This window comes from Mustela nivalis (genome assembly GCF_964662115.1).
Source record: "Mustela nivalis genome assembly, chromosome: 8".
In the NCBI taxonomy this organism is placed as follows: Eukaryota; Metazoa; Chordata; class Mammalia; order Carnivora; family Mustelidae; genus Mustela; species Mustela nivalis.
The window spans coordinates 24,860,279-24,871,751 of NC_139027.1; positions in this window are offsets into that span (position 1 = coordinate 24,860,279).

Genomic DNA, 11,473 nt, shown 5'->3' on the forward strand with positions numbered 1-11,473 from the left:
TAAATATTCATGCCCCCAATTTGAGAGCACTCAAATATATAAAACAATAATAAACTTAAAAGGACCTCATTGATAATAATAAGAATAGGAGACTTTTAACACCCTACTTACAGCAACAAACAAATTATCTCAGCAGAATATCAACAAGAAAACAATGGCTTTGACCAGATGGACTTAACAGATATATTCAGAACATTTCATCCCAAAGCAGCAGAGTACATATTTTTTTCAAGTGCACATGAAACATTCTTCAGAACAGATTACATACATACTAGGTAGAAAATCAGGCCTTAAAAGTTCAAAAAGATTAAGATCATACCATGCATATTTTCCAACCACAGGACAATTTTCAGAAAGACCATAAATACATGGAGGTTAAAGAACATCTTACTATGGAATGAATGGATCAACCAGGAAACTAAAGAAGCAATTAAAAAAATACATGGAAACAAATGAAAATGAAAATACAATGGTCCAAAACCTTCAGGATGCAGCAAAAATTGTCCTAAGAGGGAAGAATATACCAATGCAAACCTACCCCAAAAAGCAAGAAAAATCAAATAGGGGCCCCTGGGTGGCTCAGTTGGTTAAGTGTCCAACTCTTGATTTCAGCTCAGGTCATGATCTCAAGATTGTGAGACTGACCCCCATGTCAGGCTCCATATTGGGATAGACACTTCTTGAGATTCTCTCTCTCCCTCTGCCTCTCCTCTTCTCTTTCTCTCCCCATCATGCTTTAAAAAAAAATGTAAGTACATAACTTTACACTTGAAGAAGCTAGAAAAAGAACAGCAAATGGAGCTCAAAGCAAGTAGAAGAAGGGAAATAATCAAGATTAGAGCAGAAACAAATGATATAGAACAAAAACAAAAACCCTGGTAGAACAGATCAATGAAACCAGGAGCTGGTTCTTTGAAAGAATTAATAAAATTGGTAAACCCCTAACCAGAGTTATGAAAAAGAAAGGAAATGGACCCAAATAAACAAAATAATGAATAAGAAAAAAGAGATCACAACCGACAATACAGAAATAAAAATAATTATAAGAGAACATTATGGCAGGGGCCGAGGGGGGGGGGGTGAACCATGAGAGACTGTGGACTAAGAGGGGTGGGGGACTAGGTGAGCATGGTTGGGAGTATTAAGGAGAACACATATTGCTTGGAGAACTGGGTGTGAGGCATAAACAATGAATCTTGGAACACTGAAAAAATAAAATAAAGCTTAAATTGAAAGAAAAAAAAGAGAGAATACTATGGCAAATTAGATGCCAAAAAATTGGGCAATCCAGAAGAAATGTATAAATTTTAAAAAACATATAAACTACCAAAACTTAAACAGGAAGAAGAGAAAACTTGAACAAACTGAAAACCAGCAAAGAAAATAAATCCGTAGTCAAAAAATCTCCCAACAAACAAAAGTCCAGGGCCAGATGGCTTCACTGGGGAATTCTACCAAACATTTAAAGAAAAGTTAGTACCTATTCTTCTTAAACTATTCCAAAAAGTAGAAATGGAATGAAAACTTCCAAACTCATTCTACAAGGCCATCATTACATTGATTCCAAAACCAGACAAAGATCCACTAAAAGAGAGAACTATAAGCCAATATCCCTGAAGAACATGGATACAAAAATTTTCAACAAAATACTAGCAAATTAAATCCAAGAGTACATAAAAAGATTCATTCACCATGATCAAGTATGGTTTATTCGTGGGCTGCAAGGGTGGTTCAATATTTGCAAATCAATCAGTGTAATACACCACATTAATAAAAGAAAGGATAAGAATCATGTGATCTTCTCATGAATCAGATGCAGAAAAAGATTTAACAAAGTACAGCATCCATTCTTGATAAAAACCCACAATAAAAAGGAATAGAGGGAACATACTTCAGCATTGTAAAGGCCATATATTAAACACCCAGAGCAAATTTCATCCTCAATGGATAAAAACAGAGTTTTTCCTCTACAGTCAAGAACAAGACAGGGATGTCTACTTTCACCACTATTATTTAACATAATGCTAGAAGCCCAAGCCTCAGCAATCAGACAACAAAAAAGAAATAAAAGACATCCAAATCCAAAAGGAAGAAGTCAAACTTTCACTATTTGCAGGCAACATGATACTCTATGTAGAAAACACAAAAGACTCCACCAAAAAGGTGCTAGAACCGATACACAAAATCAGTAAAGTGGCAGGATAGAAAATCAAAATACAGAAATCTGTGGCATTTTTATACACCAATAACGTGTATAATAAGCAGCTGAATAATGGGAATAATAAGCAGCTGAAAGAGAAATCAAGGAATCAATCCCATTTACAATTGCTCCAAAAATCATAAGACACCTGGGAATAAACCTGACCAAAAAGGTAAAAAATCTGTACTCTGAAAACTATAGAACTTATGAAAGAAATTGAAGATGACACAAAGAAATGGGAACACATTTCATGCTTATGGGCTAGAAGAAAAATATTGTAAAATGTCTATATAACCCAAAGCAATCTACACATTTAATGCAATCCCTATCGAAATATCACCAGCATTTTTCACAGAACTAGAACAAACCTAAAATTTGTATGAACCATGAGAACCCAAATAGCCAAAGCAATCTTGAAAAAGAAAAAACAAAGCTGGAGGCATCAAAATTCCAGACCTCAAGTTATATTACAAGGCTGTAGTGATCAAGACAGTATGGTGCTGACACAAAAAACAGACATAGCTCAATGGAACAGAATACAAAACTCAGAAATGGACTCACAACTATATAGTCAACTCATCTTCAAAAACATAAGAAAGATTATCCAATGGAAAAAAGACAGTCTCTTTAAAAAATGGTTTTGGGGAAACTGAACAGTTTCACACCATGTAAAAGCATGAAATTCTTCTGTTCTCTTACATGGTACACAAAAATAAACTCAAAATGGATAAAATACCTACATCAAAATCATACAGGAGAACACAGGCAGTAACCTCTTTGACATTGGCCATAGCAACTTCTTACTAGACATGTCTCCTGGGGCAAGGGAAACAGAAGCAAAAATAAGCTACTGGGACTTCATCAAAATAAATACCTTCTGCACAATGAAGGAAGCAGTCACCAAACCTAAAAGACAACCTTCAGAATGGGGTAAGATATATGCAAATCACATATCTGATAAAGGCCTAGCATCCAAAATCTGTAAGGAACTTATCAAACTCAACACCCAAAAACCCAACACCCCAAATCTATAAGGAACTTATCAAACTCAACACCCAAAAACCAAATAAACCAGTTTAAAAATGAGAAGATATGAATAGACACTTTTCCAAAGAAGACATCCAGATGGCCAACAGACACATGAAGAGATACTAAATAAACAGCACTCATTGTCAGGGAAATATAAATCAAAACTATAATGAGATATCATCTCATACCTGTCAGAATGGCTAAACTCAACAACACAGGAAACAACAGGTGTTGGCAAGGATGTGCAGAGAGAGGAAACCTCTTTCACTGTTGGTGGGAATACAAACTGGTGCAGCCACTCTGGAAAAAAAATGGAGGTTGCTCAAAAAGTTAAAAATAAAACAATCTTACAATCCAGTAATTGCACTTCTAACTATTTACTCAAAGGATATAAAAATACTGATTTGAAGGGTTATATGCACCTTGATGGTTTATAGCGGCATTATCAACAATAGCCAAATTATGGAAAGAGCCCCAATGTCCAACTAATGAATATATAAAGAAGATGTGGTACATGCATATACAATGGAGTATCACTCAGCCATAAGAAAGAATGAATTGCCATTTACAATGACATGGATGGAGCTAGAGATTTATGCTAATCAAAATAAGTCAGAAGGGGCGCCTGGGTGGCTCAGTGGGTTAAGCCGATGCCTTCAGCTCAGGTCATGATCTCAGGGTCCTGGGATCGAGTCCCGCATCGGGCTCTCTGCTCAGCAGGGAGCCTGCTTCCTTCTCTCTCTCTCTGCCTGCCTCTCAGTGTACTTGCATTTTCTCTCTGTCAAATAAATAAAAATCTTAAAAAAAAATAAGTCAGAAAAAGACAAATACATATGATTTCACTCATTTGTGGAATTTAACAAACAAAACAAAGGAACATGGAGAGGGGGAGGCAAACCATATAATTCTCTTAACTATAGAAAACCAAACTGAGGGTTGCTGGAGGGGAAGTGGAAGGGGAATGGGGCTAAATGAGTGATGGGGATTAAGGAGGGCACTGGTTGTGATGAGCACCAGGTGTTGCACGCAAGTGATGAATCACTCAATTCTGCACCTGAAACTAATATTATACTGTATGTTAACTAACTGGAATTTAAATAAAAACTTAAAACTTTAAAAAGGCCTGGGTGGTTGGGTGGTTCAGTCGTTAAGTGTCTCCCTTCAGCTCAGGTCATGATCTTTAAAACTTTAAAAAGGCCTGGGTGCCTGGGTGGTTCAGTCATTAAGCGTCTCCCTTCAGCTCAGGTCATGATCTCAGGGTCCTGGGATCGAGGCCCCACATCAGGCTCCCTGCTCAGTGGGAAGTCTGCTTCTCCCTCTGCCACTCCCCCTGCTTGTGTTCCCTCTTTCACTATGTCTCTGTCTACTGTCAAATAAATAAATAACATCTTCCAAAAAAGAAAGGAAAATAAGTAAATAAAAACCTCTCTGTGGCTCCTAACATGATGAAATTGACCACCCCATTAAACAAGATTTTCAACTTTGCAAAATATGCCTGGAGACATATTTCTGGGGTTTAATACTGGTGTTCAAAGTTTAATGCTGATTTTTAAAGTCTACGACTAAAATCAAAGTTTACCCGAGGTTTCAATAATTTCATAATACAACATGTGGTAGGCATTTAATGTTTCATTTGCTAATGGCACTGTTCTGGGAACTCACATTTTTTTCAGGTATCTTGTTCCAATTTTTTGTTGCCACTTTCTCTCATCTCCAGAGTTTTCCTGTTGTCCTCTGAACTTGAAGCCATAAAAGAAAATATTGTGAATTTTGCTTGTAAATCATTAAACTAACATTCAGTAAAATGGAAAATTTCTTCAAGCAACAAGGGAAACAATTACAGATGACTGGAAAAACCTCTCTGATATCACACATAACTTTCAGTGCTCTGTTATAACCAAATTTTCATGTAGCTTCATAGTTCTTATTTGTCCTTCTTGACACTCTTGTCGGTGTTTCCTAAATGTGTCTAATGATACAGATCATTTGGGGTGCTTATTTTAAAAATGCCAAATCCCAAAACCCTCCTCTGGAGATTCTGATTCAGAAAGTCCAAGGTGGGATCCAAGATGCCGTAACTACCTGCCTGTTTGTCTCAGGTGATTCTGCATGAAGCTAAGTTACCTACGGATACGACAGAGGAAAATAACAAATACAGCTCTTCCCAACTTCCCACACCTCATTGCATCTTGCAACCATTCCAGGCTCTCCCTGGATTCTCCCTTGGACTTTGGTACCTTCTCTTTGCTATTAAAACTGTGCTCCTCAGACCAGAGCCAACAGCAGCTTCACCTGAGAGCTTGAAAGAAATACAGAATCTCAGGCTCCACCACAGAGCTTCAGAATCTGCACTTGAACAAGATCCCCAGATGAGATAGATACAGATATAGAGATAGATAGAGATAGGTATAGAGATAGAGATAGATAGAGATAGATGATGATATAGATAGAGATAGAGGTAATCTCCATGGAAGAGTAAAAAGCACTGAAAGAGAAGTGTTTCCCAAACATTTTGGTAAACACCAAAATCATATGGGGCCTTCCTAAACATGCAGCAGCTAGGTTCCACCCCAGACAAGGGGGTGATTCTGATGCATATTAAATTTTAAGAAGAACTACATCTGAAATTAATATTACACTGTATGTTAACTAACTGGAATTTAAATTAAAACTTTCTTTAAAATTCATTTTAAAAAAAAGAAAGAAAGAAACACTGCCCAAATCACTTCTGCTCACAATTCTAACTTTGGCTGAGACCAGACTGTAATTTTTTTGTATTACTTTTCAAGAAAAAGGGGAAATTTTAGATATCTTCCTAAACACTAAAAAAGCTATCAAACACAGCTTCTTCATCTTAAAGTAACAGAAACCTGGTTGAAACTTGGCGAGGCTGGAAAAACCTCCCAGGCACCAAGGGCTCAATCACCCATATCCTGGTTGTGCCCTAGGCCAAGTGTCTTGATGCCCAAGCTGAAGGGCTTCTGGCCAGGCTCCACTGTGAAGTCCAGTGAGATCCTCAGCACCTCCTTTCTCTCTTCATTGGGTCTCCCCATACACATCCAGGTCAGGCAGGTGTACCACTTGACTTCTCTGTCCCTTTGTTCCCTTCACGAGTGTCCCCAGCCCCTGCTCCCTCCAGGTAGACCTTTCCTCCCTGTTCCATGTGCTCTTTCCTAGCTTTCTGCACTAGAAGCTGAGCAAAAGTTTCCTCTGATCTTCCTGAAAGTGCCTCCCCCTTTACAGTCCTGTCTTCTTCCCCAGACATATCTATACTCTCTCCTTGGCTCCCTCTCTCTCTCTCATTATATGGATTTAAAGTAGCTAACATCCATACAGCACTTTCTACATGTCAAACACTGCCCTTTGCCATTCATTTATATTAACTCATAGTCTTAACAACAACCGTACAAAGTAGGTATGATTATTATCCTTCAAAAGATAAGTACACTGAGACATGGCGATTTATTAACTTGCCCATATTAAGTTTCCAGAGCTGGTAAGTCAGACAGTCAGATTCAAAATTAGCTCATCTGACTCCAGAGTCCACTCTTCAGCCCATACACTCTAATGTCCCCAAAGCCCACACTATCTTCCCTGAGGTTTGTGCCTCACATCACTGATTGACCTCCAAAACTGGAACATCAACACACTTACCCCTTTTCCTGACTTAAGAAATACCTACTAAGTTCCTCTCTTCTTTTTTCTTAAGTTTTCATTTAAATTCCAGTTAGTTAACATACAATGTAATACTAGTTTTAGGTATACAATATAGTGATTCAACACTGCCGTACAAGACCCAGTGTCCATCACAACAAATGCCCTCCTTAATCCCATCACCTGTTTTACCCATCCTCCTACCCATCTCTCTACTGGTAACCACCAGTTTGTTCTCTGTAGCTAAGAATCTGTTTCTTGGCTTGCCTCTTTCTCTCTCTTTTCCCCACTTTGCTCATTTGTTTTGTTTCTTACATTCTAAATATGAGTGAAATCATGTATTTGTCTTTCTCTAATTTATTTCACTTAGCATAATGCTCTCTAGTTCCATCCACATCATTGCAAACAGGATGATTGCAGTCTTTTTTGCAGCTGAGTAATATTCCTGTGTGTGTGTGTGTGTGTGTGTGTGTGTGTGTCATTGTTTTCCATTCATTGGTTGATGGACTGATTTGTGAATTCAGTAATCGCAAGACAGAAAATCAATGTACAGAAATCTGTTGCATTTCTATAAACCAATAATGAAGCAGCACAAAGAGAAATTAAGGACTCAAATCCATTTACAACCACACCAAAAACAATATCTAGAAACAAACCTAACCAAAGAGGTAAAAGATCTGTACTCTGAAAACAATAAAACACTGATGAAAGAAATTGAAGGTGACATCAACAAATGGAAAGATATTTTATGCTCATGGGCTGGAAGAACAAATATTGTGAAAATGTCTATACCACCCCAAACAATCTACATATTTAATGCTGCCAACATCTTTCACAGAGCTAAAACAAACAACCCTAAAATTTGTATGAAACCACAAAAGGCCCCAAATAGCCAAAGAAACCTTGAAAAAGAGAAAGCAAAGTTAGAGGCATCACAATTACAGATTCCAAGTTATATTACAAAGCTGTAGTAATCAAAATGGTATGGTAATGTTTCAAAATAAACACACAAATCAATGGAACAGAATAGAAAACCCAGAAATTGTAAGGGCCTATTTAGCCAGAACGACTTGATCTTGGTTAAAAGTCATTTTGTTGTTGTACAGTAAAACTTAAACTGACCATGCCCCCCACCCCCAGAGAAACTTACTTAGAAGAAAGTCTGGGAAACCAGTAAAATATGGTCAGCTAGTCCCTAATAACAGAGCCCTGAACACAAGGCCAAGTCAGCCAGCTCCTGATAACAGAGCCCAGAATACAAGGACAAGTCAGGCCAGATGAAGACATCCAATCAGAAAAAGAATTTTAGGTATGGTCAGGATGGACTAAGATTAACTGTACCCACAAAAAAGAGGGCCTAAGAGATTGAATAGTTTTGTCTTAAAGTAAAAATATCTGGTTGCACCAGTACATAAAAGGAGATAAACTTGAGGGTATGAAGTAAGTTGTAGAAGGCTTGGGGAAAATGACTTTTATTTGCCTTGGTTTATAGGTTTAAAAGGAAACAATGAAATACATTGAAAATTTGACCATGTTAGATCAGTTTTGGTGGATTTATTCACAAGAGGAGGGAAAAAGACTAATGAATCTTTTCCTACAAAATGTTTCTGTTCAAATGAAGTATAGTATTTAAGAAAGGAAGACTAAAGCCCTATATCATGGAAAATCTATATTGGTGATCCACTCAAGTACAAAGTTTTCCTAAATTAATTGACCTACTGTTAAGAGGAAAATATAAATGGTTTTCTGTTTGCCTGCCCAGAAAAACCAATTTCTATGTTTTGTTTTATCAGGTGTTTAACATCCATAATCCTATTTAGGCATGTGCTTTAAAAGATTTCAACAAACTTCTTCAAGATTTAAATCTTGAACAAAATCTTGATTCTCTTATAAAATGAGTTTTGTTTTAAAGGAGATTCATATAAAGAACTTTCAGGAAAAATACAGGTATTTAATAAGTTAAAAATTCTGGGACTGAAATGGATAAAAATTTCCAGGAGTAAAAGCTGCATTCAAACTAAACCAGAATTAGTAACATGGAACTAAATGAACTAAAAGATTATAATGTTGTGTCTCTTAATGTTTTGTCTCATTTTAAACATTGCTGGTTCTCTAATGTTTACTCTTCCAGACTAAGTATCTGTAACTTAGAGAAATGGAAAAATATTCATTTGTAAACAAATCAAAACATTCAACTTTTCTCTCTATCTGAAGCCTCTAAAACTCAAAAGATCTCAGTAAGTATTCTTTCCTCCATGGCAATCAGTCATTTGCATAAGTTCAATAAGAATCTTTTCTCCTTGTAACACAACAGTATTGGAAATACTGGTTATTTTAGGTTTTGACTGGAATATCATATTTGAAAAAAGACTCAGATATGACCAGACAGCTTAAAGGAACTAAGGTTGACTTAATAAAACCTGAAGCCACAAAGCCCCTTGAAACTGTTGGCCTGATCCCTTGCTTATAGAGTTCCCAGCAGCCTCACCAAGTAAGTAAAGAATGTCACTTCCTGGCAGGTGCAGGAACCTCAGGATACTTTGGGGACTCAAGAAGAGAAACGTGCCCAAATCAACAGGTATTGCAGGCATGTCTGACGGCAAGTACATGGCTTCACTTCTGACCTAGAGAGGCTACTAAAAGTTCAACCTAGAGATTCCTTATAAAAAGTTCCAGCAAAGCAAATTCTAAAAGATCTATATGATCACTCATTGTTCTTGCTGAGCTTATGTAAATAATTAGACCAAGTTTGTTAAAACTAAACTTATTTTTCAAATAAATTAATCCTGATTTGACTATCTCTGAAAATGTAAATTATTTTAGAAAAAAAAAGTGTGTTTTAATAACACACCTTTGTGGATATTAAATTCTAAATTTGATTATCTTTAAATGTTTGTTTACCTAAACTAGACAACTTAAGGTAAACTTCAAAAAAGTTGTACAATAACTCGTTTAAATGATCTAGCCTTTGCCAATCAGTCAGCCCCAGATATAAGAAAAAAAAACTTCAGAAAATTAAAGGATTTAAAGGGAAAAACCTGACTGTGTTACTGAAAATAGCAGAAAAGATGTTTAACAACAGAGAAAGTACAGACACAAGTATATGTTAGTTTTTAATGGATACCTTTTCAGGTTGGGTAGAGACTTTTTCTGCCAAACATGAAGCAACAGGAATGGTAACCAAAAACTAGAAAAAAAATAATTCCCAAGTTTGGGTTGCCTCTCATGATTGGGTTAGACAACGGACCTGCATTTGTGAGTTCAGTCTCACAAACATTAGCCAAGGCCATGAGCACTATTTAAAAACTACACTATGCCTACTGGCCCCAAAACTCCAGATGAGTAAAAAATAATAAACCAGACTCTTAAAGAAACCTTGACAAAGTTAATTCTAAAGACTGGCGGTAAATGGATAAATCTCCTTCTCTACGTCCTCCTTAGGGTGCAATATTAAATTAAATGATGCATATGAAATCTCTTGACAAGTTTTCTCCCACTTGCCAGTAATCCTCTGTAATCAAAATATTATTACAGATGATCCTTACCACACATAGAGACATTTCTTCACTGTCAACACTGGATTCAGCTGCCTCTGTCTTTCATAACTCCCCTACACATTCCTCAACTGATCAATGTTGACCCAAATACTAGGGACAACTCCACACCCGTATTCAGGAGGAAGAAGTTACAGAAGATGAGACCTTCCACCTACAACTACCTTAAAGATTTAAGGATCAAAATTGTTCAGGGGAAAATAATAAGAAAAGAAAAGACTGATTGAGGACTTGACATACTACTCCTAGAAAAGGGGGAGGGGGGAGAGTTCTACATAACCCTCGGAAAAAATTCTGCTTCTGGATAAATCACACTGGAGTCATTAAAAACAGTCTGACACATTAGAAAGAGACTAGATGAACACAACAACAACAAAACTCCCAGGGATAATATAAAATTTGTTCAACTGGTCTCTGTAAATAACTTCCCTAATATCAGCAATTGCAGGCCTCTGATTTTACTACATGCTCAATATAACCCCTTACAACAGGAGGACATAAAACTAACTGAAAAGTCGTTTGCAAATATCTTCTCCCATTCTGTCAGTTGTCTTTTGATTTTGTTAACTGTTTCCTTTGCTGTGCAAAAGCTTTTGATCTTGATGAAATCACAATAGTTCATTTTTGCCCTTGCTTCCCTTGCCTTTGGCGTTGTTCCTAGGAAGATGTTGCTGCGGCAGAGGTCGAAGAGGTTACTGTCTGTGTTCTCCTCAAGGATTTTGATGGATTCCTTTCGCACATTGAGGTCCTTCATCCATTTTGAGTCTATTTTTGTGTGTGGTGTAAGGAAATGGTCCAATTTCATTTTTCTACATGTGGCTGTCCAATTTTCCCAGCACCATTTACTGAAGAGGCTGTCTTTTTTCCATTGGACATTCTTTCCTGCTTTGTCGAAGATTAGTTGACTGCAGAGTTGAGGGTCTATTTCTGGGCTTTCTATTCTGTTCCATTGATCTATGTGTCTGTTTTTGTGCCCGTACCATGCTGTCTTGATGATGACAGCTTTGTAATAGAGCTTGAAGTCCGGAATTGTGAT